This window comes from Coregonus lavaretus (assembly GCF_964263955.1).
Source record: "Coregonus lavaretus genome assembly, chromosome: 10".
In the NCBI taxonomy this organism is placed as follows: domain Eukaryota; kingdom Metazoa; phylum Chordata; class Actinopteri; order Salmoniformes; family Salmonidae; genus Coregonus; species Coregonus lavaretus.
Window position 1 is genome coordinate 40,628,035 of NC_139997.1, and position 26,023 is coordinate 40,654,057.

Sequence of the window (26,023 nt, forward strand, 5' to 3'; positions counted from 1 at the left end):
ATATTACAGACTCCTTCTCAGATGATAAGTCACTGACCAAGGCATTGAACTAGATCCTGAGCTTGCCAAATGCCTTACTGGAAGATTTATATGTTCCCAAAATACACCATTTAAATAATTTCAAGATTCCTCACTTGATGAATTGACCAGACATGATTTGACAAGGCACTAAGCCTCCTCAACCAATCAGTGACCATGCAAGTGCCAAAAGCACTTTGTTCTAATCAAGGTAAACATGGTTTTAAAACGATGTTTCTCAAAAAAGACAACTCATACACTTGCAAGGACACACTCTACTTGTAAATCTATAGGCTACCAGTGAGCTGAACTGTCATGGAGCCTTTTAAGAAAATGATTAACTACGTTGGGGAATACACAAAGAATATATAACACTTCTCTATGAAAACGACATATAATGCATATAAATTAACATTGTATAATAGTTAGCCTACTTTATTTGTATTTTGACACCGTCAGAAACAGTAGCCTACAGATCTCCAAAATGGTAGCAAAACCAACCGGTAAACGTTTTCATTATCACAAGACTAGAGTGACAAAAAATGCAAAGGACATAAACATTTGACATACCTTGAAAACTGGACTTTAGTTGACATAAAGATCCATACTTTACTTTTCTCGGTACTCATTTTCCAACATAGCCTACTGTGCAATTCACTGAGCCATGTAGGCTATCCTAAGCTTGACTCTCCACAAACGCATCGCGAAAATACCATAAATTATTGCATACATACGCTGCCTAAGTATTATTCGAAACACAATTCAAGTAACAATCCCTATTCGGTACAAACACTGTACAAGATTTCGGGAGTAATCGTTTTCAGGTCTATGCTCAGTCCCTTTTCCCCTACCACTCAACCTCTGTTGGCAGTCCCTTGTAAACAGGACTGAGCCGCTGCAAACAGGGAAAGTAGGTCAGTCGGTAGCTCAATACTTAGCTAAGGACATCATTAGCAACCGGCTGTACATCACACGACTAGGAGTATACATAGTGAGAAAAATAATAGCTCGGATAATACTAACACTTGAATGCCATTTAGGTCACATTATTCTGAATTCGAACGTTTTGTATTAATTTCAGTGCCGAGTTTATTCAATGTGAATTGAAACGTTGTAGCCAACATCAGGGGGTAGAGAGCGGGGCATATAATATCTCGGATAGGTTCTAGGTTTGCTGTCAATGGGTTGGCTCCCAATCACTAATAACGTTTTAATAATGTTGCCAATGACGTATACGATGGAGGCCTCACCTTCATGTTACCTGTTTCATGTAGCCTACAGGCTGGCAATTCATGACGTGATGACAAATTAGGTTAGGTTGTCTATCAAATATTGTAATTACAATTTGATCATGAAAAGTTCAGAGATCAAGATGAGTGACATTTGACCAAAGTATTTGTAGTAGGCCAACATACTGTACAAGGTGACATTTTATTTTTTTATTTTTATGAATGCCTATTCTAAGAAAATATCTTGCCCTCACTGCAGTAGCGCTGCGTGGGTAAAATCACTGGGGAAGCCAAACCAGGAAAAAAAGCCATATTACAACATGTTGTCATAATTGCGTTGTTTGCTCTATAACCTGTTAGTTCATATGCCTTGCCACCGTGATATAAAGGCCTACGGCCGAGACAATATGAAGACCCAGTGGCAGAATAAATTCAACCACATCTTTGTTTCATCACAAAACCGGAGAGCAACCTCTGTCCGGTGAAGTCCACAAAGCATATTGCATGTAACAAAGAGTTACATGACCTACAGCATGGTCAAGAAGGTTCATGTTTCCGACATTTTCAGACTACTAAACAACTATTGATTTAGAACCACGGAGAGTTACTGCAAGTTGCAAAGAAAACAGGAGCTGCCTCCACTATTCCAGCACCATTTCAACGTCAACATTTCAACATCATCAAATCACCTATGCTTAGTCTACTACAGTGACAACTAAAAGATACCAAAAACGATTTAGTCCAATCAACATAAGCTAAATACAGTATGATGTTGCTGTCCATGGTTCTGATTTGTGTGTGTGTGTGTGTGTGTGTGTGTGTGTGTGTGTGTGTGCGTGTGTGTGTGTGTTCGTGCAAGTAGAAAAAACATGTTGACTCATCCTACATCTAGAGAAACGCCAATGCCATCCTCCTCCCTTTCATGTTGAAGAAAAGGTCTATGACTCTGTCATACACTACAAGCTTTTATTTTTTGTTGTCCTAGGCTACCTGTCTAAAATGCTTGCTCGCTAGCCTAACTTTCTTTAATGGGCAACGTTAGATAGTTAACATAAGCCTTCTACTTCTAGCAACATATTGAACTTCCATCCTCTCAGTCCAGGGGCACAATGTATTTTATGCTTGGATCAGAATCGCCTTTATAATCATTGGCTAGTAAGGCGAATTTAGTAAAACCACAAGTCCAAATCCCTATCTACATCCATGGCTAATTTAGGAAAAGGCCCATTTTAGCTAGCCACAGGATGACAACAACACAACGAGATGCAATAATTAAAGTTGTTTCTATCGATGACATATTTCTCTGCGATAGGAGTGAAGTCAAATCCAAACTGGCTTCCCTTAACACTTTTTTGGTGGTGCGCCAGGACCATTCACAGTTGAGCTCACTCAGTTTAGCTCAACGATGATTGGCTATTATTTTATACTTTTTTAAAATCAAGGGAGACCAAATGCTCGCTGGCTTCTCTTGCATTCAATGCTACTGGCATCAACAATGTCATACTCCTTATGACCAGACGCATCTGATAGATGGCCTACACATACAGAGACAGAGGGGTGCTGTTTCGCTCGCTCGGGTTGCTTTCTCCGGTGAGATACTGTATATACACAACCCAGTTATGGGAAATAATAAAAGAGGCCAAGATCTGATAGACTTTCACAACACACAAACCCACATTTACAGTGCACACATGGTGACACACAGATTCAGATTCTACATACGCTCCTGTATTTTTTATTACAAAAACATTATTCAGTAAGGTCAGTGTCCAGTACCATGAATACCCTGTGCATGATATGTCCCCTCACAAACCAGTCTCGCTTGATCACTTCCGCTACACTGGAAATATTGATATATCAATAAATGTGTTTGGAAGCTGCTCTTATCTATTAACAAACACGTTACTCAATGTTTTATGAATATCAAACGCAGGCTACTGTACACATACACAGAATGCAGGCTACTGTACACATATATGGACAACTTTAAACTTGTCAGTAAATGAATAACTAATTACAGCCATAAGCTTCCTGTACAAAAATGTAAAATGTCTGCAGCTAAAGTCTCAGGGGTGGACATTTGTTATTTCTATACAAGCTTCAGCTCCAAGACCTGTCTACGAACTCAAACTGGATACAAAACAGGACTGTTTCTTTCCATTTGTGACCTTTGGAAATACTGTGGAGCACAAGCTGGATAATACAAGGCTTGGTTTTCAATGCCAGCAATAGTCAAACCGATACAGCAAAAAAAAAAAAGATTCAAAAGTCCCTTAGTACTTAGTATGCGCATTCACAATCACACCAGGGGAGTCACTACTTCACTCACTGATGGCAAGACATGCTCTCTCTACTGTAATCAAATCAAATGTATTGGTCACATACACATATTTAGCAGATGTTATTACGTGTGTAGAGAAATGCTTGTGTTCCTAGCTCCAACAGTGCAGTAGTATCTAACAATTCACAACGATACACACAAATCTAAAAGTAAAAGAAAGGAATTAAGAAATATATAAATATTAGGACGAGCAATGTCGAAGTGGCATTGACTAAAATACAGTAGAATAGAATACAGTATATACATATGAGATGAGTAAAGCAGTATGTAAACATTATTAAAGTGACTAGTGTTCCATTATTAAAGTGGCCAGTTATTCCATGTCTATGTATATAGGGCAGCAGCCTCTAAGGTGCAGGGTTGAGTAACCGGGTGGTAGCCGGCTAGTGACGGCTATTTAACAGTCTGATTGCCTTGAGATAGAAGCTTTTTCAGTCTCTCGGTCCCAGCTTGGATACACCTGTACTGACCTCGCCTTCTGGATGATAGCGGGGTGAACAAGCCGTGGCTCGGGTGGTTGATGTCCTTGATGATATGTTTGGCCTTCCTGTGACATCGGGTGCTGTAGGTGTCCTGGAGGGCAGGCAGTGTGCCCCCGGTGATGTGTTGGGCAGACCGCACCACCCTCTGAAGAGCCCTGCAGTTGCGGGCGGTGCAGTTGCCGTACCAGGCGGTGATACAGCCAGACAAGATGCTCTCAATTGGGCATCTGTAAAAGTTTGTGAGGGTCTTAGGGGCCAAGCCGAATTTCTTCAGCCTCCTGAGGTTGAAGAGGCACTGTTGCATGGGTGAACCATTTCTTATTGTCAGTGATGTGTACGCCGAGGAAATTGAAGCTTTCCACCTTCTCCACTGCGGTCCTGTGGATGTGGATAGGGGCGTGCTCCCTCTGCTGTTTCCTGAAGTCCACCATCAGCTCCTTCGTTTTGTGTCCTCCATTGCCATGTCCTGTGTATCTAAGTAATCATGACAACCTGTCCACGACTCCCATCCCCCCCATGCAGTGGACACTATAATTTCTCCTATTACCTGTTTTATTCTATTTCATTATATTTGATTAACCTTTGTCTATTGCAGTAGTAATATCGTAATAACAAAATAATAACTCTTAATCTCGTGAAGACAAAATGCAAGTTGATGCAGAAATTCTGGCAGGTTTTAGATGCCTGATTTCACTTCAACAGTCATTCAGTCAGAGACACACCACCCCCAAGCTATTTGTCTAGTTCAAGAGAAAATCCTAACCTGAAATTAGGAATTTTGCCCTTACTTTTAGAACCTAGTACACCTTATATAATCTATATTTATGGCACTTGCATTTACACACTTGCGTCATAGACCATAATAAGCAAGGCTACAGTTATGAACAACCTATAATTTTCTCTCCTTCTCTCTGTCTACTAATCTGCCTCTGCTTTATTATCAGACTAATGTTCTTTCATTAAAGCCGTCAGCTACAGTAGGCCTAGCTCATGATAAATGAACATTTACATGTGGGTCTATTGTATAAGAGGAGATGAGGAAAGTCACAAACTAATTAAACAATGTGGGAGCGTATAATTAAGGTGACCTGTTTTGAATTTAACTCTGACACTTTTTTATCACACGGAAAACACAAATGACAGCTCAATTAAATCAGAGGCTTGCAGGCAGTGAAGAGCATTTATATTACCGGCTACAGCAATTGCTTTCCATATAATCTCTGAGTAGTGACATAATGAATGACAGTTGACTCATTAACCACTGTTGTTACAGGTCTGTGAAAACAACGCTGCTCAAAGGCATAATTAAAGAAATATAACTATTTTCAGAGTCCCATGCTTAATTAATATCAAGGGAACATAGTTAATTGCAAGTATGTTTCATTAATTACAGTACCCTTTATAAAGTTATTGTGCATGTGGTTTCATTAATCTGCATACAGTATAACAGACTAATTTACTCATATGGCAAATAATATTGCTTATTTTACCCTTCCTATTTTGCAGGCAATTGTGCTAATGCTAAGCTATGGTAACTATGCCATATTCTTGGTCGTGGCTCTTAGAATCCAAAGATTACTTTATAGTTATCCATTAGATTAGGAAAATTATTGACCTTTCAATTGACCATGACACCATCATTGTAATGATATATATTTTATTGGATATAAAAATGTACCCGTATTGGTGTTGAAGGGGACAGTTTTTGAATCAGCATTATTCAAATACACTGTATGTGGACACCTGCTCGTCGAACATCTCATTCCAAAATCATTAATATTGAGTTGGTCCCCCCTTTGCTACTATAACAATGGTTTCCACTAGATGTTGGAACATTGCTGTGGGGACTTGCTTCCATTCAGCCACAAGAGCATTAGTGAGGTCGGGCACTGATGTTGGGTACTTAGGCCTCACAGTCAGCATTCCAATTCATCCCAAAAGTATTCGATGGGGTTTAGGTCAGAGCTCTGTGCAGTTCAGTCAAGTTCTTCCACACCAACCTCGACAAACTATTTCTGTATGGACCTCGCTTTGTATATGGGGGCATTGTCATGCTGAAACAGGAAAGGTCCTTCCCCAAAACTGTTGCCACAAAGTTGGAAGCACAGAATCGTTTAGAATGTCATTGTATGCTGTAGCGTTAAGATTTCCCTTCACTGGAACTAAGGGCCTAGCTCGAACCATGAAAAACAGACCCAGACCATTATTCCTCCTCCACCAAACTTTACAGTTGGCACTATGCATTTGGGCAAGTAGCGTTCTCCTGGCATCCGCCAAACCCAGATTTGTCCGTCGGACTGCCAGATGGTGAAGCGTGATTCATCATTCCAGAGAACGCGTTTCCACTGCTCCAGAGTCCAATGGCGGTGAGCTTTACACCTCTCCAGCCGACGTTTGGCATAGCACATGGTGATCTTTTATTTTTATTGAATATTAAAACATACAATCTACTTGCAGTGAAGCCGCTCAACATCCAGAGCGACCCACAGAAGCAACCAAGGGCACGTCGACAGATCTCTCACAAGGTCAGAAAGGGGACCCGAACCAGTGACCTATCGGCCACCGGCCCAAGCTCCCAACCACCAGCCCTCCAAGATCCCCTCCACAGTTCCCCAGGAGCTTTTTTTTTTTTTTTATCCATTCCCCACCCCCACGCCACTGTCCCCCAATGGTCCAACAAAAAGAAAAAAAAGAAAACAGACAAAAAAAAGAAAACAATGCAAAAACAGAAGACGCGTACAAACACCTGCGTGGCATCAGCCTCAGGCAAACAGGCATTAGATGTAACAACGTTGCCCATCAGTGTCATATTATTATTATTTTTAATTTTTTTAAACTTCATTTTTAACTTTTATCTTTGACTGTAATTCATCCGCGCATGGTGATCTTAGGCTTGTGTGCGACTGCTCGGCCATGGAAACCCATTTCATGAAGCTCCCGACGAACAGTTTTTGTGCTGACGTTGCTTCCAGAGGCAGTTTGGAACTCGGTAGTGAGTGTTGCAACCTAGGTCAGATGATTTTTACGCACTACGCGCTTCAGCATTCGGCAGTCCCGTTCTGTGAGCTTGTGTGTCCTACCACTTCGCGGCTGAGCTGTTGTTGTTCCTAGACGTTTCCACTTCACAATAACAGCACTTACAGTTGACCGGGGCAGCTCTAGCAGGGCAGAAATTTGACAAACTGACTTGTTGGAAAGGTGGCATCCTATGATGATGCCATGTTTAAAGTCACTGTGCTCTTCAGTACGGGACATTCTACTGCTATTGTTTATCTATGGAGATTGCATGGATGTGTGGTCGATTTTCTACACCTGTCAGCAACGGGTGTGGCTGAAATAGCCAAATCCACTAATTTGAAGGGGTATCCACATCCTTTTGGCCATGTAGTGTATATTGATCATAATTTTGATTGAAATAAGGTTATCTGAGTAAAACCTAAAAAAAACATTCACTCGTGCTTGTCAAAAATGTACCCTTATTGCATGATGATCCCAGAGTAAACTGATTTCAGGACGATGATGCTGTATCACACTGAAAGAACTGTTCCTATGCCAGCGGCCAAGAAGTCTGAGGCATATATGATTCATAAAGATCACCCACATTTTACTGCATTATTCACCATCCGCCTACGTAGAGATTAGTTCCTCTCTGTTATGTAGGTCAGGCGATTGGATAATGGGATGACACTCAGTGTTCATAAACGGTCCCCTTCTACGTAATAAATGGAGGGACTGCAGCGTGTGTCACTCCCCTGTACCTAAAGCCCAGCTGTTGCCCTCAGATCTTTGAAAAAAGAGAGGGTCTTTTAACATTGCTATCAATGAAATGTTGAGCCAAACTGCCTTTAGCAGGCATCTGTGATGCCGGTGTCATGATGTCATCACAGTCGTCATTTGAAGCACTGACTGTCATTAATTACTGAGCTCATCTACATGACTCCCTGTCAAAATAAAGGTTAAATTAAATTAAATGAATCAGGCTGTGGTACTTCGGTTCTCTCTGTGTTCCCATGGAAACATTGTGCGGTGGAAATGCATGTGGTCCTCTCTTTTCCATCAGCCAACGCAGTTCTTTCCCTCAACTCACTGACTCAAAGCAGAGTCCTACCATAGGTAAAAAATTATTGGAAGTTAGTCTCAGAATGGCCTTGTTTTCGCAAGACTGAGGACTGGCTTTCTACTGAGTACTGGCTTTCTAAAGCCTGATCCAATCCTAACCTAAACCTTTTAAATGCAGCCTCCACATCATTGTTGGCAAAACTAAGAGTCAATTGTTGATAAATATTTAATATTCACAAGGCTTAACATTGTTTATCATAGCTTTTCTTTCTTTGCAAAATGAAACGCACCATGTCCCATCTCATCTGCCAAAAGGTCATCCTGTCCTTATGACCGTCTGAGATGTACTGTGTAGACAATGTTTCCAAATGAGACACCATTGGAAGCCCTGGGGCAGCAGGCATCATGTGAGTGGAGAGCAGCTGACAGGTCTAAAAATCCCAAATTAAAACCTGACTGTACCTCAGAATTCATTTCATGCCATGCATGCATGGACTGAGTACGTTCAGAATGTTAATATATTCATGTTGAGATAAGATAAGGATATCAGATCTTATCATGTTGGGTGTCATGCAGCTTAACAGAAAGTAACTGGATGCTTTGCTTAGGCATAAATTGCATTTGACACTAATGGACCGTACAATAAATACACAAGCAGACTACAAAGCATGCAATCAATGTATTTGTTATCTTCAAAATGATGAGTGACATGGATATCATTAGGTGACAAAATATACACATCCAAAGGTGAGTATTCATAAATAATCTATTGGTAACAGCAAAACCCTAGATTTTAGTAGACACTCTTATCCAGAGTGACTTACAGGAGCAATTAGGATTAAGTGCCTTGCTCAAGGGCACATCGACAGACGTTTCACCTAGTCGGCTCGGGGATTCAAAACAGCGGCCTTTCAGTTACTGGCCCAACGCTCTTAACCACTAGGCTACCTGCCGCCCTAGATAATTCAGATAACTCTAAGGAAGACCTTTTTCAGAAATGTTTGATTGTACTAATCTGGTTCAATCAATTAAGACATGTTCAGATTCAACAATAATTCAGAGAGCGGGCTACAGTGCCTTGCAAAAGTATTCATCCTCCTTAGCGTTTTTCCTATTTTGTTGCATTACAACCTGTCATTTAAATGGATTTTTATTTGGATTTCATGTAATGGACATACACAAAATAGTCAAAATTGGTGAAGTGAAATGAAAAAAATAACTTGTTTAAAAAAATTATACAAAATAAATAACGGAAAAGTGGTGCGTGCATATGTATTCACCCCCTTTGCTATGAAGCCCCTAAATAAGATCTGGTGCAACCAATTACCTTCAGAAGTCACATAATTAGTTAAATAAAGTCCACCTGTGTGCAATCTAAGTGTCACATGATCTCAGTATATATACACCTGTTCTGAAAGGCCCCAAAGTCTGCAACACCACTAAGCAAGGGGCACCACCAAGTAAGCGGCACCATGAAGACCAAGGAGCTCTCCAAACAGGTCAGGGACAAAGTTGTGGAGAAGTACAGATCAGGGTTGGGTTATAAAAAAATATCAAACTTTGAACATCCCACGGCGCACCATTAAATCCATTATTAAAAAATGGAAAGAAAGGGCCGCCCACCAAAACTCACGGACCAGGCAAGGAGGGCATTAATCAGAGAGTCAACAAAGAGACCAAAGATAACCCTGAAGGAGCTGAAAAGCTCCACAGCGGAGATTGGAGTATCTGTCCATAGGACCACTTTAAGCCGTACACTCCACAGAGCTGGGTTATATGGAACAGTGGCCAGAAAAAAAGCCATTGCTTAAAGAAAGAAATAAGCAAACACGTTTGGTGTTCGCCGAAAGGCATGTGGGAGACTCCCCAAACATATGGAAGAAGGTACTCTGGTCAGATGAGACTAAAATCGAGCTTTTTGGCCATCAAAGAAAACGCTATGTCTGGCGTAAACACAACACCTCTCATCACCCCGAGAACATCATTGCCACAGTGAAGCATGGTGGTGGCAGCATCATGCTGTGGGGATGTTTTTCATCGGCAGGGATTGGGAAACTGGTCAGAATTGACGGAATGATGGATGGCGCTAAATACAGGGAAATTCTTGAGGGAAACCTGTTTCAGTCTTCCAGAGATTTGAGACTGGGACGGAGGTTCACTTTCCAGCAGGACAATGACCCTAAGCATACTGCTTTAGCAACACTCAAGTGGTTTAAGGGGAAACATTTAAATGTCTTGGAATGGCCTAGTCAAAGCTCAGACCTCAATCCAATTGAGAATCTGTGGTATGACTTAAAGATTGCTGTACACCAGCGGAACCCATCCAACTTGAAGAATGGGCAAAAATCCCAGTGGCTAGATGTGCCAAGCTTATAGAGACATACCCCAAGAGACTTGCAGCTGTAATTGCTGCAAATGGTGGCTCTACAAAGTATTGACTTTGGGGGGGGTGAATAGTAATGCACACTCAAGTTCTGTTTGTTTTGTCTTATTTCTTGTTTGTTTCACAAGAACAAATATTTTGCATCTTCAAAGTGATAGGCATGTTGTGTAAATCAAATGATACAAACCTAAAAAAAAAATCAATTTTAATTCCAGGTTGTAAGGCAACAAAATAGGAAAAATGCCAAGGGGGTGAATACTTTCGCAAGCCACTGTATAGCCTACATATTCTTACCTCTTTGTTGATTGATATCCATTGAATTCTGTCCATTTTCTGTTTTAGAATGATTTGCACAAATATGAAAAGATAGATGGTATCATCATAAAACAATATCAATTTAGATCATACAAGGGACAAACCTTACCTTAAATTGAGGAGATCTTTACATTTCAGTTAAGTGCCTGCACCTGCTGTCCTTTCAAATTCAAATCCAAATGTTTCAGTTGAGCAGTTAGGTTCCCGCAAGAACCCCCACCAACTAAGGAGGTTCCTCGATGAACCCCACCTCCTATGGGGTTCTTGGAATAACCTTTTGTGGGCCATTTTCAGTGTCAAGGTTCTTTGAAGAACTTTGAGGATCTTAGAAGAACCCTTGTTGAACCCCTCATTTTTAGAGTGTAGCAATTGACAGGAATGAAAAATAGGATCATATTTTTCATGGATAGTTTGTTCTCACTCTCAAAGCTGTTCCAGTGTGCTTTGCTTCCAACTGTATCAGCTGCACCTCTTAAATGTATGTGGTTTATTATAATGATGGTGACAATGATGATGATACTTTGTCAGCCCAAAGTGCCTCTTCAGGGTATTGTAACATAATCAGGGCCTTTCTGCAGCCAATAATTTAATTCAAGATGTAACCTCCTCTCAGAGCTTGTGTGCACAAAGAGTGAGCTGCATGGTCCTTCCACCCGTGCCCTAGAATCATGACCTACATATCCGCTCACACACCGCTTTAGGTAATTGTCATAATGTAGGCTGCAAAGATCATGTCTTTTGCTCCTGAGCAGGACGGTATAAGAGGCCTGTTCAATGACAGGACTGATGATTTATTTATTTTGTGGTGTATGCTTAGCAGTTTGTTAAACGGTAATAAATGTCTGAAATCTATGTAGTGTAATGGTGAAGAAGTATTTAATAAAAAATAAAAATCTTTACCAAGCTACATCAATAATAATGTATAGTTTTTAAGTTGAGTATTATTAAAACGGTCACTTTTTAAATAAATGCAATAAAGCAGAGTCTATTGAATGTTGGTATTAATTATTTAACTTATGTTTATGCCCTGGTAGTTTTAAAGTAATTGATCATTTATTAAATTTGCAGGCATTTCCTTTAGGCCCAGTTCATAATGAAACCCTTTGATTAATTGATTTACCTGATGTTAATTGATAAATTATAACATTTGTACAGGGACTCTATTACAGTGGCTTGCGAAAGTATTCACCCCCCTTGGCATTTTTCCTATTTTGTTGCCTTACAACCTGGAATAAAAATTGATTTTGGGGGGGTTTGTATAATTTGATTTACACAACATGCCTACCACTTTGAAGATGCTAAATATTTTCTCTTGTGAAACAAACAAGTAATAAGCAAAAAAACAGAACTTGAGCGTGTTTGGAGAGCTCCTTGGTCTTCATGGTGCCGCTTGCTTAGTGGTGTTGCAGACTCTGGGGCCTTTCAGAACAGGTGTGTATATATACTGAGATCATGTGACAGATCATGTGACACTTAGATTGCACACAGGTTAACAAATTCTGTGACTTCTGAAGGTAATTGGTTGCACCAGATCTTATTTAGGGGCTTCATAGCAAAGGGGCTGAATACATATGCACGCACCACTTTTCCATTATTTATTTTTTAAATTTTTTTGAAACAAGTTATTTTTTTCATTTCACTTCACCAATTTGGACTATTTTGTGTATGTCCATTACATGAAATCAAAATCAAAATCCATTTAAATGACAGGTTGTAATGCAACAAAATAGGAAAAACGCCAAGGGGGATGAATACTTTTGCAAGGCACTGTAAGAATATGTTGAAGGCTAGCTGTATTGGGTGCAGATGATTGAACTGCTCACTTTTGTTTCTGTGTCTGCAGGTATTCAGACGAGTAGGCATACAAAGGTATGTCAATTTCTATTGGTATGTTATGCTGATCACATTTACATCCTCCTCCCTTACCTCTTCAATGAATATCCCATAGGCCTCTACATTATGGACAAGGTATGTGTATGAAAACCATGATCAAAACAGTTTTTTACATTCACATTCATCACAAACACCAAGGTATGAATTCTGTTGTGCGCATGTTTTGTTAATCATCTGTATACTTACATTTTTTTTGGATTCACAGACTTCACCCTCCCTACACCTCTGATGAATATAACAGGAAACCTGTTAGATCACCATGCACTGCAAAATCATTCTGGCTATGGATACGGAGAACATCGACACATTAACATCAACACGCCAGAGGATATATCTATTGACAGACTCTCCTCTCTGGGAAAAGGAAAAGCCGCCACAAATAAATATGATTATTCTACAATATAATTTGCACAGTTTTGACATTTGAACCCACGTGAGTCAAAGTTTATAATCTGTAAAAAATAATTTTACAGTTTCCTGATCCTTTAAAACGTATGAACATGTATAAATACCTTTTTTCTAGTTCATACCAGGGAGTTGTCAGACCTACACTCTACTGCAGTGATTCCTACACTGTGGGGTACAAGGGGTTGGCAGAGAGGTAGGGGCTTTCAGGGGTTGGCAGAGAGGTAGGGGCTTTCAGGGGTTGGCAGAGAGGTAGGGGCTTTCAGGGGTGGCATGAGTGAAAACGTTTGGGAAGCACTGCTCTACTGTACAGTGACTTAGACATTTGCTAATTTGTTAAACATTCAGGGAGAGGCGCCTCAGACAATCCACGGACAGTGTGTATGTTGTAGTATTCCGTAACACAAACAAATGATTACGTCAGTAATAGACGCACACCAACACCCTGAGCACAAGAGCTGAAGGGCTGGGCCCGCTCAGATTGTGAAACCAAACTGTCTTCCTCTGAGAGCACCAGTGTAGCCACACCCAACCCTTGACTGTGACCTTTTGCCTTGGGAGACTCCGATAAAGCCAGAGCAGCCAGGATTATCACAACCGGACATGAGAATAGACACTCCAGAAAAAAAGAGAGCCAGAATAGCCCAGATATATAGAAGGCATCCCTGTCTTGCACACGGTCGGGGATTACAATACACCCAGATTAAAGTATCTTCACCTCTCAGTTAACTAGACTCATTATGTGGGAGATCTCTTCCATGATCCCATGAACAAGTTACACTGATCACAGTATGTTTAAGGATTCCAGGTCATCTACTTACAGTAACCCCCCCCCCCCCCCCCCCCCCCATAGCTTACCGTGCTATGGGAAAACAAATGCCGTTAGAGGAAATGGCATAATGTTTCTAGCTCATTTGAATGGATCCTCTGAAGCTACATGCTGACACAAAAAACATTACTCATATTTGAACAACCGGAAGAAAGGAACATAAAAGGTAAAGCAATGAAGTGTCTTATCATGCCCTGGTAGGTCTCTGCCTGTAGCTAGTGGGTACAAAGACAGTGTGCTGTGGACCAGAGATGAGCGATGACGTCTGTACTGGCAGTTATAACCCGAGCTGAACATTTCGTCTGTCACAGTAAGAAGGTTAAAGAGGGTGACATGAATACCAGACATACTCTCAAGAGTCATGTGCAACATAGTTCCACTGGGCGAATGAAGCCACCGACAAGTACACCAAGGAATGCTACAGTACTACTACAGCACACAGGATCACCAGGATGTTCTGCTTACTGACATACTGCACCACAAGCTACCTGACATTCAGTGCATTCGGAAAGTATTCAGACCCCTTGACTTTTTCCACATTTTGTTACGTTACAGCCTTATTCTAAAATGGATTAAATAAATGTTTTCCCTCATCAATTTACACACAATACCCCATAATGATAAAGCGAAAACAGGTTTTTAGAAATGTTGCAAATGTATTAAATATAAAAAACAGAATACCTTATTTACATAACTATTCAGACCCTTTGCTATGAGACTCAAAAATTGCGCTCGGGTGCATCCTGTTTCCATTGATCATCCTTGAGATGCTTCTACAACTTGGAGTCCACCTGTGGAAAATTCAATTGATTGGACATGACTTGGAAAGGCACACACCTGTCTATCTATGGTCCCACAGTTGACAGTGCATGTCAGAGCAAAAACCAAGCCATGAGGTCGAAGGAATTGTCCGTAGAGATCCGAGACAGGATTGTGTCGAGGCACAGATCTGGGGAAGGGTACCAAAATATTCCTGCAGTATTGAAGGTCCCCAAGAACACAGTGGCCTCCATCATTCTTAAATGGAAGAAGTTTGGAACCACCAAGACTCTTCCTAGAGCTGGCCGCCCGGCCAAACTGAGCAATCGGGGGAGAAGTGCCTTGGTCAGGGAGGTGACCAAGAACCTGATGGTCACTCTGACAGAGCTCCAGAGTTCCTCTGTGGAGATGGGAGAACTTTCCAGAAGGACAACCATCTCTGCAGCACTCCACCAATCAGCCTTTATGGTAGTGGCCAGACGGAAGCCACTCCTCAGTAAAAGGCACATGACAGCCCGCTTGAAGTTTGCCAAAAGGCACCTAAAGGACTATCAGACCATGAGAAACAAGATTCTCTGGTCTGATGAAACCAAGATTGAACTCTTTCGCCTGAATGCCAAGCGTATTGTCTGGAGGAAACCTGGCACCATCCCTACGGTGATGCATGGTGGTGGCAGCATCATGCTTTGGGGATATTTTTCAGCGGCAGTGACTGGGAGACTAGTCAGGATCGAGGTAAAGATGAACGGAGCAAAGTACAGAGAGATCCTTGATGAAAACCTGCTCAAGAGCGCTCAGGACCTCAGACTGGGGCGAAGGTTCACCTTACAACCGGACAACGACCCTAAGCACACAGCCAAGACAACGCAGGAGTGGCTTCGGGACAAGTCTCTGAATGTCCTTGAGTAGCCCATCTAGAGCCCAGACTTGAACCTGATCGAACATCTCTGGAGAGACCTGAAAATAGCTGTGCAGCGACACTCCCCATCCAACTTGACAGAGCTTGAGAGGATCTGCAGAGAAGAATGGGAGAAACTCCCAAAATACAGGTGTTCCAAGCTTGTAGCATCATACCCAAGAAGACTCAAGGCTGTAATCGCTGCTAAAGGTGCTTCAACAACGTACTGAGTAAAGGGTCTGAATACTTATGTAAATGTGATATTTCCGTTTTTTTTATTTTATAAATTTGCTAAAATTTCGAAAAACCTGTTTTTGCTTTGTCATTATGGGGTATTGTATGTAGATTTATGAGGGAAAACAACAATTTAATCAATTTTAGAATAAGGCTGTAATGTAACAGAATGTGGAAAAAGTCAAGGGGTCTGAATACTTTCCGAATGCACTGTATTTAGGTTATCATGTCAAGCTTTTCTACCTCTAGATTTGCATGGCTATATTTTCACCATATGTTTAATCTGTTAGATGAATATGAGTTATCTGACAGTAGCAGAAAAGCCTTTATTTTTTATTTTTTTACCTGTCATGTAATCCATAGCTTGATAGGATTGTGTTGTGTCATGCCTGTAGTTTAGTCTGTCATGCCTATTCAACTGGGGTAATTATCAGCACGTGAACCTTGATCTCATCTTTGTTACACTTCATTTTTAAAAAGTGAAACACATGCAAAGAATATTCCTCACTGCTGAAAGAAGTGGAGATGCCATGACTGACTTTCCAAAAAAGCTTGGTTGGTTATGATTTATTTTTCATCAAAATGTTATCACTATGTAACTGCATTGGGACATAAAAGACTAGGGGAAAGATGTACATCTACGGTACTTTACTCTCTATAATATATCACTGTTCAAGAGGTTTATACAAGCTATCAATTCACCTAAATTCAACTCAAGGAATCTACAAAGTATGAACTGAGGCAGCCGTAGTCCAGTTACAAGTAATTGCCAGTAGAGGCAGCTTTCATAGAAGATCTCCAGTTCATGCTAGCTGTTATTTTAATCGCTCATCACACTGGTGACAGATGCAGCCTGGGCCCACTACCTCAAAAAAGGAGCTAATAATCTATTCCAGATGTGTTGACATTCTGACCTAATTATAACTGATCAGATGTAGGTTGAGAGAATGCCAAGAGTGTACAAAGCTGTCATCAAGGCAAAGGGTGGCTATTTGAAGAATTTCAAATATAAAATAGATTTTGATTTGTTTAACACTTTTTTGATTCCATATGTGTTATTTCATAGTTTTGATGTCTTCACTATTATTCTACAATGTAGAAAATAGTAAAAATAAAGAAAAACCGTTGAATGAGTAGGTGTGTCCAAACTTTTGAATGGTAGTGTATGTTTCACAAGTTTGGTTAGAACAGTACAGTACAGCACTGTACAGTGAGTTGAGCACAGTAGAGTACAGTACAATACAGTAGTGCAGTACAATACAACACAGTACAACTCTGCTGTGCTACACTGTGATGTCCACACTTGTGAAACATGAGGAGAATGACATTCATATCCATAATTATGCATTTCTGTGTAGTAGAGATCAGGGACCCATGATGTAATTCTGTTACTGTAATTCTGTTACTGGGTGTAAATCCACTTCACTTATTGTAGTTCAATAACCAAAATAGATTTGTTCAAACTCAAGGTGCCATGTCATAGCTGACACCCCATTCTTTCTGCAGACATCTTTGAATCTTAATACGGAGCAGATATTTAAGAGTGGTCGCATAAAAACCTGAGGGAGATTTTACCACAATTCCGTTACCAAAGTTTTCCTCTGCACAGTTCTTCCACTAAATACGTTTTTATAAATGTTTCAGTGGAAATTGTTAAAAGTAGTCAGTGTGCATAGATTTGTATGGTTTGTTAAACTTTGAAATCAATGGTTTTTATTTGGCACCCCCAAGTGAGTCAAAGCGTAATTCCGTTACCGTGGAATTGCTCATGAGTGATTATAAGTACGTCATATTCTTATCCTGTTGATAGATGCATCACACTTGACTGTCACTTCAGTACAGTAGTTAAATGTTAATTACTGCTCTTAAATCCATTCCAATTAGGTGCCAAAAGTAGGGCTTAGCAATGCCCTTCAAAAATGAATGAAACAAATATTTTGCTACACAACGACTTTCCAGGAAACAAGCCCCCAGTGTCCAGGTCCATTAATGTCAGTCACTGCCTGAGGACATAAGCGGCAGGAAACCAACTATCAAATGCATGATGTTGGTGATGTGAGGCATGTTTATGTTGATATCTAATGTGGAACAGTGCAGCTGACACTCATGTGACATGCCATTGTCAGTGTCCCAAAGAAACATACTATAACCACTAGGTGATACAACAAGTGAAGAGGGGCCCGTAAATAGATGCTTGCTGTGCAACAGCTGTTCACTGCCAGGGTGGCTGCCTTTATTTTCACATCAAATTCTAGAGGTATAAGGAGGTTTAAAATGTAGTCAAAATCACTAACTATTGACTTCTACTGGCCTGTGAAGCTATGATAACCCCTGCTATCTGCTATCTTCCAAACCTCCTGTTCCCATACAAACGCACTAGGCAATTGAGGACTAATGCTACCAGGCATTTAGCACCCCAAAATCAAACCATCATAGTTTTGGAGTTAGACCCTTTTCTCGGATTAGCCCTGACCTGTCCGTGACATAAAGGGTCATGGCACAGTCTCTGTCTGACCACAGTCTGTCTGATTTAATCAAGTCTGAATCCATTCCGAATCATTCTCTGAATGTGTTTCATTACCTAACACTTGCATTTACACTGTATTAGGAGCATTGCTATTTCTCTGCAGAGCCACTTTTCTGAAGTGCAGGTTTGATTGGATTGTGTCCTGAGTTGCTGCTGAGCAGAATGCTCCTAGCCGGTGAACTCTAAAAGTAGAGACCTCGTGACCCCAAAGTGAGAGGTCAGACAGTTAGAGGCCGTGTCAGTGAATAGAATATTGTCTGGTGAATAGAATATTGGCAAACAAAGCAAGAGACAGAGAGCTGTATATTCATATGCAGTTAATAAAATTGACTCTAAATTTAACTGGGAAAATATTTTATGTACAAACATTCTGCGACTACGCGAATGCCGGTCCTTGAGAGCTGTTGACAGTGATTTGGTGGTCCTCAGAACGGAAAAGGTTGGGAACCGCTGCAGTAGGCTAAATCCTCACTGATGTCCCAGAATAGAGGAGTTCACCTGGGTGTCACAATGCTAACATGTCGCTTCAAAAAATTTAAGTTTTTGGTGATATAAAACTGCCCTTTAAAAAGAAAAACTCCAGCCAGCACACTTGAGTTGAGCTTGATGCTTCCCTTTAACAACAATACCTAATAACACGATAATAAAAGCACTTCAGTGATACAGACACTCTTCTCAGGTTAGCCTTTATGCAATGAAAAACTACAAGTAGGTCAGTTCCATTGAAAGAGTACATAATGAAGCATTCTCAGGTACATTATAGAAACAGGAAATGGTGCTGTGCGATCGATCCTCACTGCTCACGGCTAGACTTAAGAATAAAGTGAATTCGCTGCTCATCTCCAAACCCCTATAAAAAAAACCTGAAGTCATGTTTCACTCATTTATTGTGTTGTTGAAATGAATCGTCATGAGTTGAACATTCATCAAAGCTTTGAAGAGAGCCACTGTCTTTCTTAAAGGGACAGAGCACAGGGGAAAAAATGACTTTGCTATTGCATGGACCTGCTCCATTTGTGCATGGCTAGTCACATTTAGCATCTCCAGCGATATTCCAACTAGCATTCCGTTTAAGCTTGCAGGACATGGCCCAGTAACCTACTTTCCCTCCAGCAGGCTCCGTAACAGCAGAGGCTGCGTGTCATCAGTTACCTAACGTTCACACAGCATCTTTTCAGGCAGAGAGACGTGAAAACCCTCTACAGCATAAGGAGGGGGCAGAGACCCCCATTTCCTCTCTGTACACCCTTCCGATTTAAAAAAAACCTGTCAAGGAGCTCTGTGAAAGTAAAGGTTATAGCATCACCTCTTTAACAGAGCTCACTGCATCTGTTCTAAAGGCTCATAAAAAGCATTTGTATATTTTCAACCTTTATAACCAAGGCTTGAACTGACCCTCTATACTGCCATGACACAGCTTTGCTAGGAAGACCTTATAGAGCCCCACAGTGGAGGTGTCATAAAACCTAGCTGTAAAACAGGGAAATGGTTCCAATCGTTTTTCCACCATTCATTTTTCCCATAGGGGATTTTAGAAACACTTAAAATAAGGGCTGTGTTTCGTGTAGACTTATCCTGACGTGACTTTTTGATAACCATGTAAATCTCTCGGACAAGGTGACTTTAATCAATAGATTCGGCTCTATTTACTCTCGGATTCGAAAATGCTAATTAGCATCAAAGTAGACATCATGCAAAATTAGAAATCCCTGCAAGCTCCTGTACGTCATCTCTAGCTGACACCTTTGCTAACAGGTATTGTGTCAATGTAATATTTTTTTGCCACTTTATTAATTTCTACATTTAGCTAACATTAGATAGTTAATTCTGAGATTCTTACCTTTGTCTCGATTCGGCAGTCTCGTCCAGATCATCATGGCATTTGTAGTTCTTTATGATAGCCACATTAGCCTAATTAGCATTTCATTTTTGGGGTGGTAAATACAGGTGAATATTTTGATAAAAGTCACCTTGTCCTTGAGAGATTTACATGGTTATCAAAACGTCATGCCAGGGTAAGCCTACACAAAACACAGCCCTTATTTGAAGTGTTTCTAAAATCCCCTATGGGAAAAATGAATGGTGGAAAAACAATTGGAACCATTTCCCTGTTTGACCGCTAGGTTTTATTGGTATTATAACTCATACTGTGGTACTCTATAGTAGAGGCAAACAGTGAGAGTGAAAGGGAAGAAGTATCTATAGATGGGAAGGTTCATGGAGAGATAGATAAAAATGGGCAGATGAGTGAGGAAAAGGAAAATAAAAGGAGAGGGCAGCCAGTAGAGGGCAGACAGTGTATCTCTTGAGTTAAAAGTCTAACTATTAGTGGGTTGGCTCAGTTAAATAAGCTTAGCTACTTCACTTCACCATTACTTCACCTCACCTCACTGTGGCTCCTAAAAGCCTGACCACATGGGACCAGCCTCATCACAGACCAGATTAACAAGAGTAAAACCATCAACATAGGCTACCAATCCAGGCTCCTGGAACACTTTATCAGGATCATTACGAGCCAAAAATCATCAAATCGTCAGTATCAAGGCAAATGGAAACTTGAATAATGTAATGTCTTCAAAATAATGTCTCACATGATTGCAGTGTGTGTTGAAGTAATTCAACGATGACCACTAACGTTTTGCCATCATAGATTGAATTTGTGAATAATATCAATTATCTGAACTAAGTCAATACTATTTCTGAGAGTCTGATATACATTGAGGATGTGTGTGGAGAAGAGTCCCCATCATCATCATCATCAATCATACCACGTAATCATAGGCCTACATTTTCTTAGAAGGATGAACAGCTTTCGATGCAATTATTTTCTCCTGACGCCCAGAACAACTGCGCAGCACGGGTTAGTTTAGTTTCCTTTCTTTAATAAATACATCTGGGGCGTGACGTCACTGCAACCGGCTCATGCTTCTTCATGAGTCATGAGTTACATAACAATGTCTATTTTAGTGATTAACCTACATAACTTAGATTTTGTAAGGACTGCTCTCCTGACAGTGTGCTCACGATCAACCTTTCAGAATTAAGTCACTTTTATATAGGACCAAAACTATAATTCCACGACTGGTCTGGCTCGCATGGATAGCCTACTGTATTCCCAAGTAGGCTACAGGCTATTCAACACATCCAAAAGGTGCAGCCTTATTCCTAAATACTGGATGAAAAATCAAATATACATCACTTGGTCTAGCCTGTCAAATTAGGTAATATAATAGAAAACCATGAAATCACCTGGAAGATCCCATTTCCGTCAAATGCACGACTATAAAACCACAGACTATCATGCACCAGCATATCAGTGGAACATCAACTTTCGATCAAGTTTAGCCAGATGTCACTCACTCCACTCAATGTAGGTTACGCTTGAACTTGCTGTGAGTAAAAGTAATGCATTAACTTACTTAATGTAAAGCAGCAACGTGGCGACGATTCCGATATGAAAATCCCATCCGAGAAATACAAAAAGGCTTTTAGACTACCATGAAATAGTGTTATATAACTGGCACCGTTTCTGTATGCAATGAGATTCTTCGAAGTGCTTTCTCTGCTGATGTTCATTTTCCAAACCACACACCTCAAAATGTAGATCATCAGCCATCGTCGCACCTTAAAAGGAGCTACAGGGAGTGACCAAACCAAGCGCGTCGTATCCAGATTCGCTACAGTTGGGGAGGGGAGGAGCGTCCGGCACGAGCGCATATCCTCAGTTCATTTCCATAGAAGCGTAGCCCGCCAATGTAATCGCCTAAAATTATGGACAACATTCACTATTCAGCCAATTCGTTCGTAGTAATGACCAAGGCCATCTGGCATCTGCTTCTGCAGGACAACCTCGTCCCATTTGTATCACATTGGCTATGTTTCCAATTTATGCATGCATCATGTGCAGTGCTGCAGCCTTTTTGGTTTCAGTTCTAATGCCTCGTTCAAAACAACTGGGAACTCGGAACTCGGAAATCTCCGACTTCTAACTTCAGTGCGTTCAAGACAACTGGGAAATTGGAATAAAACGAGCTCCGAGGGGATACATCGTTTTGAACGGTCATCCAACTCGGAATTCCAACTCTCGAATTCAGGCCTCTTTTTAGAGCTCCGACTTGGCAACTTGAAGATCACTGACGTTACGATTTGATCTAGTATTTTTCTGAGTTCCCAGATGTCTTGAAAGCACCATAAATTGACGCCCATCCTTCAACTTTTTACCAAAACAGAGTCGGGGTGTACCCCTTTGTTACTATTACATTTAAGGATTCTAGCTTTACTTTCTTAATACATCACTGTTGTTTTGCTTGCTTGAATCATTTGTCTTGGTCAGAGAGCTGTGTTCACATCCAGCACCCTGGCCCAAGAAGGGTTAGAATCCCTCTATTTTATAGTGCATGTATAACCCTCCTATTTGCTATTTTGACCTATTTTCATTCACTTCAAACCAAAATGCTTGCAATACATGTTCTACCCTGGGTGGGTTTTAGGCATTTATATAGTTCCATGCTTAGTCATCATTCATACAAAAATATATAATATTATTTTTGAGTGCTTTATAAGCAAGCTGTACATAAACTCTATTAAAACCCTTAAAAATGTGGTAATTTCAAGAGTCCTTGCACTCCAAAACAGCTTTGACCTGAAGTGAATTGATTTGAAAATCTGATAATAGCACAACCTTTATGGAAATCACTGCTCTTTGGTGAATCACCCTTGTTTACATTGCATTATAACCTTACAGGATATGAGTTCAATGTGTGTCCATGGTGACAGGGTGACTTCATTCTATTTCAGAAGAGGAGAGCAAGAGATACCTCTTAGCCATTGCCTACCCTTGTGGTCTTCCCTGGCTGTATTCACAGCTGCGGGAAGTAGGGGTGCTGAGGGTGCTGCAGCACCCCCTGATAAATAAAAATAAAAACAAAAAATATTTTTTAAGTATATATATATATATATACACTACCATTAAAAAGTTTGGGGTCACTTAGAAATGTCCTTGTTTTCGAAAGAAAAGCAAATTTTTTGTCCATTAAAATAACATCAAATTGATCAGAAATACAGTGTAGACATTGTTAATGTTGTAAATGGCTATTGTAGCTGGAAACTGCTGATTTTTTTATGGATTATCTACATACGCGTACAGAGGCCCATTATCAGCAGCCATCAGTCCTCTGTTCCAATGGCACGTTGTGTTTGCTAATCCAAGTTTATCATTTTAAAAGGCTAATTGATCATTAGAAAACCCTTTTGCAATTATGTTAGCACAGCTGAAAACTGTTGTGCTGATTAAAGAAGCAATAAAACTGGCCTTCTTGAGACTAGTTGAATATCTGGAGCATCAGCAATTGTGAGTTCGATTACAGGCTCAAAATGTCCAGAAACAAATAACTTTCTTCTGAAACTCGTCAGTCTATTCTTGTTCTGAGAAATGAAGGCTATTCCATGCGATAAATTGTTAAGAAACGGAAGATCTCGTACAACTCTGTGTACTACTCCCTTCACAGAACAGTGCAAACTGGCTTTAACCAGAATAGAAAGAGGAGTGGGAGGCCCCGGTGCACACTGAGCAAGAGGACAAATACATTAGAGTGTCTAGTTTGAGAAACAGACGCCTCACAGGTCCTCAACTGGCAGCTTCATTAAATAGTACCCGCAAAACACCAATCTCAATGTCAACAGTGAAGAGGCAACTCCGGGATGCTGAACTTCTAGGCAGAGTTGCAAAGAAAAAGCCATATCTCAGACTGGCCAATAAAAATAAAATATTAAGATGGGCAAAAGAACACGAACACTGGACAGAGGAAGATTGGAAAGAAGTGTTATGGACAGACGAATCGAAGTTTGAGGTGTTCGGATCACAAAGAAGAACATTTGTAAGACACACACCAAATCAAAAGCTGCTGGAGGAGTGCTTGATGCCATCTGTCAAGCATGGTGGAGGCAATGTGATGGTCTGGGGGTGCTTTGGTGGTGGTAAAGTGGGAGATTTGTACAGTGTAAAAGGGATCTTGAAGAAGGAATGCTATCACTCCATTTTGCAACGTCATGCCATACCCTGTGGACGGCGCTTGATTGGAGCCAATTTCCTCCTACAACAGGACAATGACCCAAAGCACAGCTCCAAACTATGCAATAACTATTAAGGGAAGAAGCAGTCAGCTGGTATTCTGTCTATAATGGAGTGGCCAGCACAGTTACCGGATCTCAACCCTATTGAACTGTTGTGAGAGAAGCTTGACCATATGAAGTGCCCATCAAGCCAATCCAACTTGTGGGAGGTGCTTCAGGAAGCAAGGGGTGAAATCTCTTCAGATTACCTCAACAAATTGACAACTAGAATGCCAAAGGTCTGCAAGGCTGTAATTGCTGCAAATGGAGGATTCTTTGACGAAAGCAAAGTTTGAAGGACACAATTATTATTTCAATTAAAAATCCTTGTCAATGACTACATTTCCTATTCATTTTGCTATATTTCCTATTCAAACTCATTTCATGGAAAACAAGGACATTTCTAAGTGACCCCAAACTTTTGAACGGTAGTGTATATATATATATACTAAAAATGTCCCACCAAATTAGTGCACAAGGCATTTATACTCCTGTATGAGCGGAAAAAATTCTCTACAAGTAAACTTTGAAAAAAATGTGTGCACAAATATTTAAGTGATTAACTCGATTACATTTGTTTATCGTTTGACAGCCCTACATAAAACATGATTATTATAACATAAAAAACGATCACTATACGCCTACACAGACATGTATTAGGGGTTGTCATAGTATCCATGGTAGCAGTTGCATAAATTATTAATTTCCTTATTAACAATTCACACCTAACACACCAGTGGAGTCATCATGGTACATATTCTTTTAGCATTAGTTGACCAGGATCCATGGAGCAATGACAAGTAAATGAAATTAACTGTGTTATACAACTCCCATCTACCTTACAGACCTGGCAGCCTGAGGATATGCCATCATGGTTAGTCAGAGAAGAGGGGAGAAATAAAGTGAGAAACACACATTTACACACACACATTTACACACAAATGACAATCAATTAACGCAAGCGTCCAGCCAGTCACATACAATGTACTGCTGGGATATATATATATATATATTTTTTTTTTTTTTTTCGGGGGGAATGGATCAGCTTAATATTGCAGATAGATTGTATCTTCTATCAATGTAATTGTCTGCATCACTTCCAATCCCCCATGTTTTTTTTTATTTTTTATGTACTGCTGGGATTTAGTAGTCCAGCATTTCCCCAAAGCCAAACAAGAGAACATTGAGTTAATATAGCCGCATACAATCATGGGCTCTTTTTTGCTTTCTTGAGTAGTTGTGGGTTGTGGGTTCGATTCCCACGGGGGACCAGTATGAAGAAAAAAAAAAAAAAATTACAAAAAAATATATATGTATTCACTAACTGTAAGTCGCTCTGGATAAGAGCGTCTGCTAAATGACTAAAATGTAAAAAAAAAAAGAGTAAGGCACCTCCAAAATGCAGGTGTTTCAGCCTAGCTTTCTGTGGTGGTGGGGCAGCCAGCGGGAAGTACGGAGCATAGGGGTTGGTCATGTTCACTAGTTGCGCCGTGATTGGCTCAGTGTTCGTCACTCATGGGGACACTATGTCACCGCCAAG

The 26,023-nt window shown here is 40.5% G+C and overlaps 1 protein-coding gene across 2 annotated transcripts in view; it reads right to left on the reverse strand.

Moving 5' to 3' along the window:
* Positions 1-21,927, reverse strand: part of LOC311136007 (neuronal PAS domain-containing protein 2-like) — a 65,560-nt gene extending 43,633 nt beyond the window's left edge. The window contains exon 1 of one of the 2 annotated variants that reach the window (XM_084170067.1): positions 21,792-21,927. The gene's annotated coding sequence lies outside the window, so the exon portion shown is untranslated. Of the gene's footprint in view, positions 1-588; positions 877-21,791 lie in introns of those variants that run through there. The other variant, XM_084170066.1, reaches the window with a different exon arrangement.
* Positions 21,928-26,023: the final 4,096 nt, after the last annotated feature.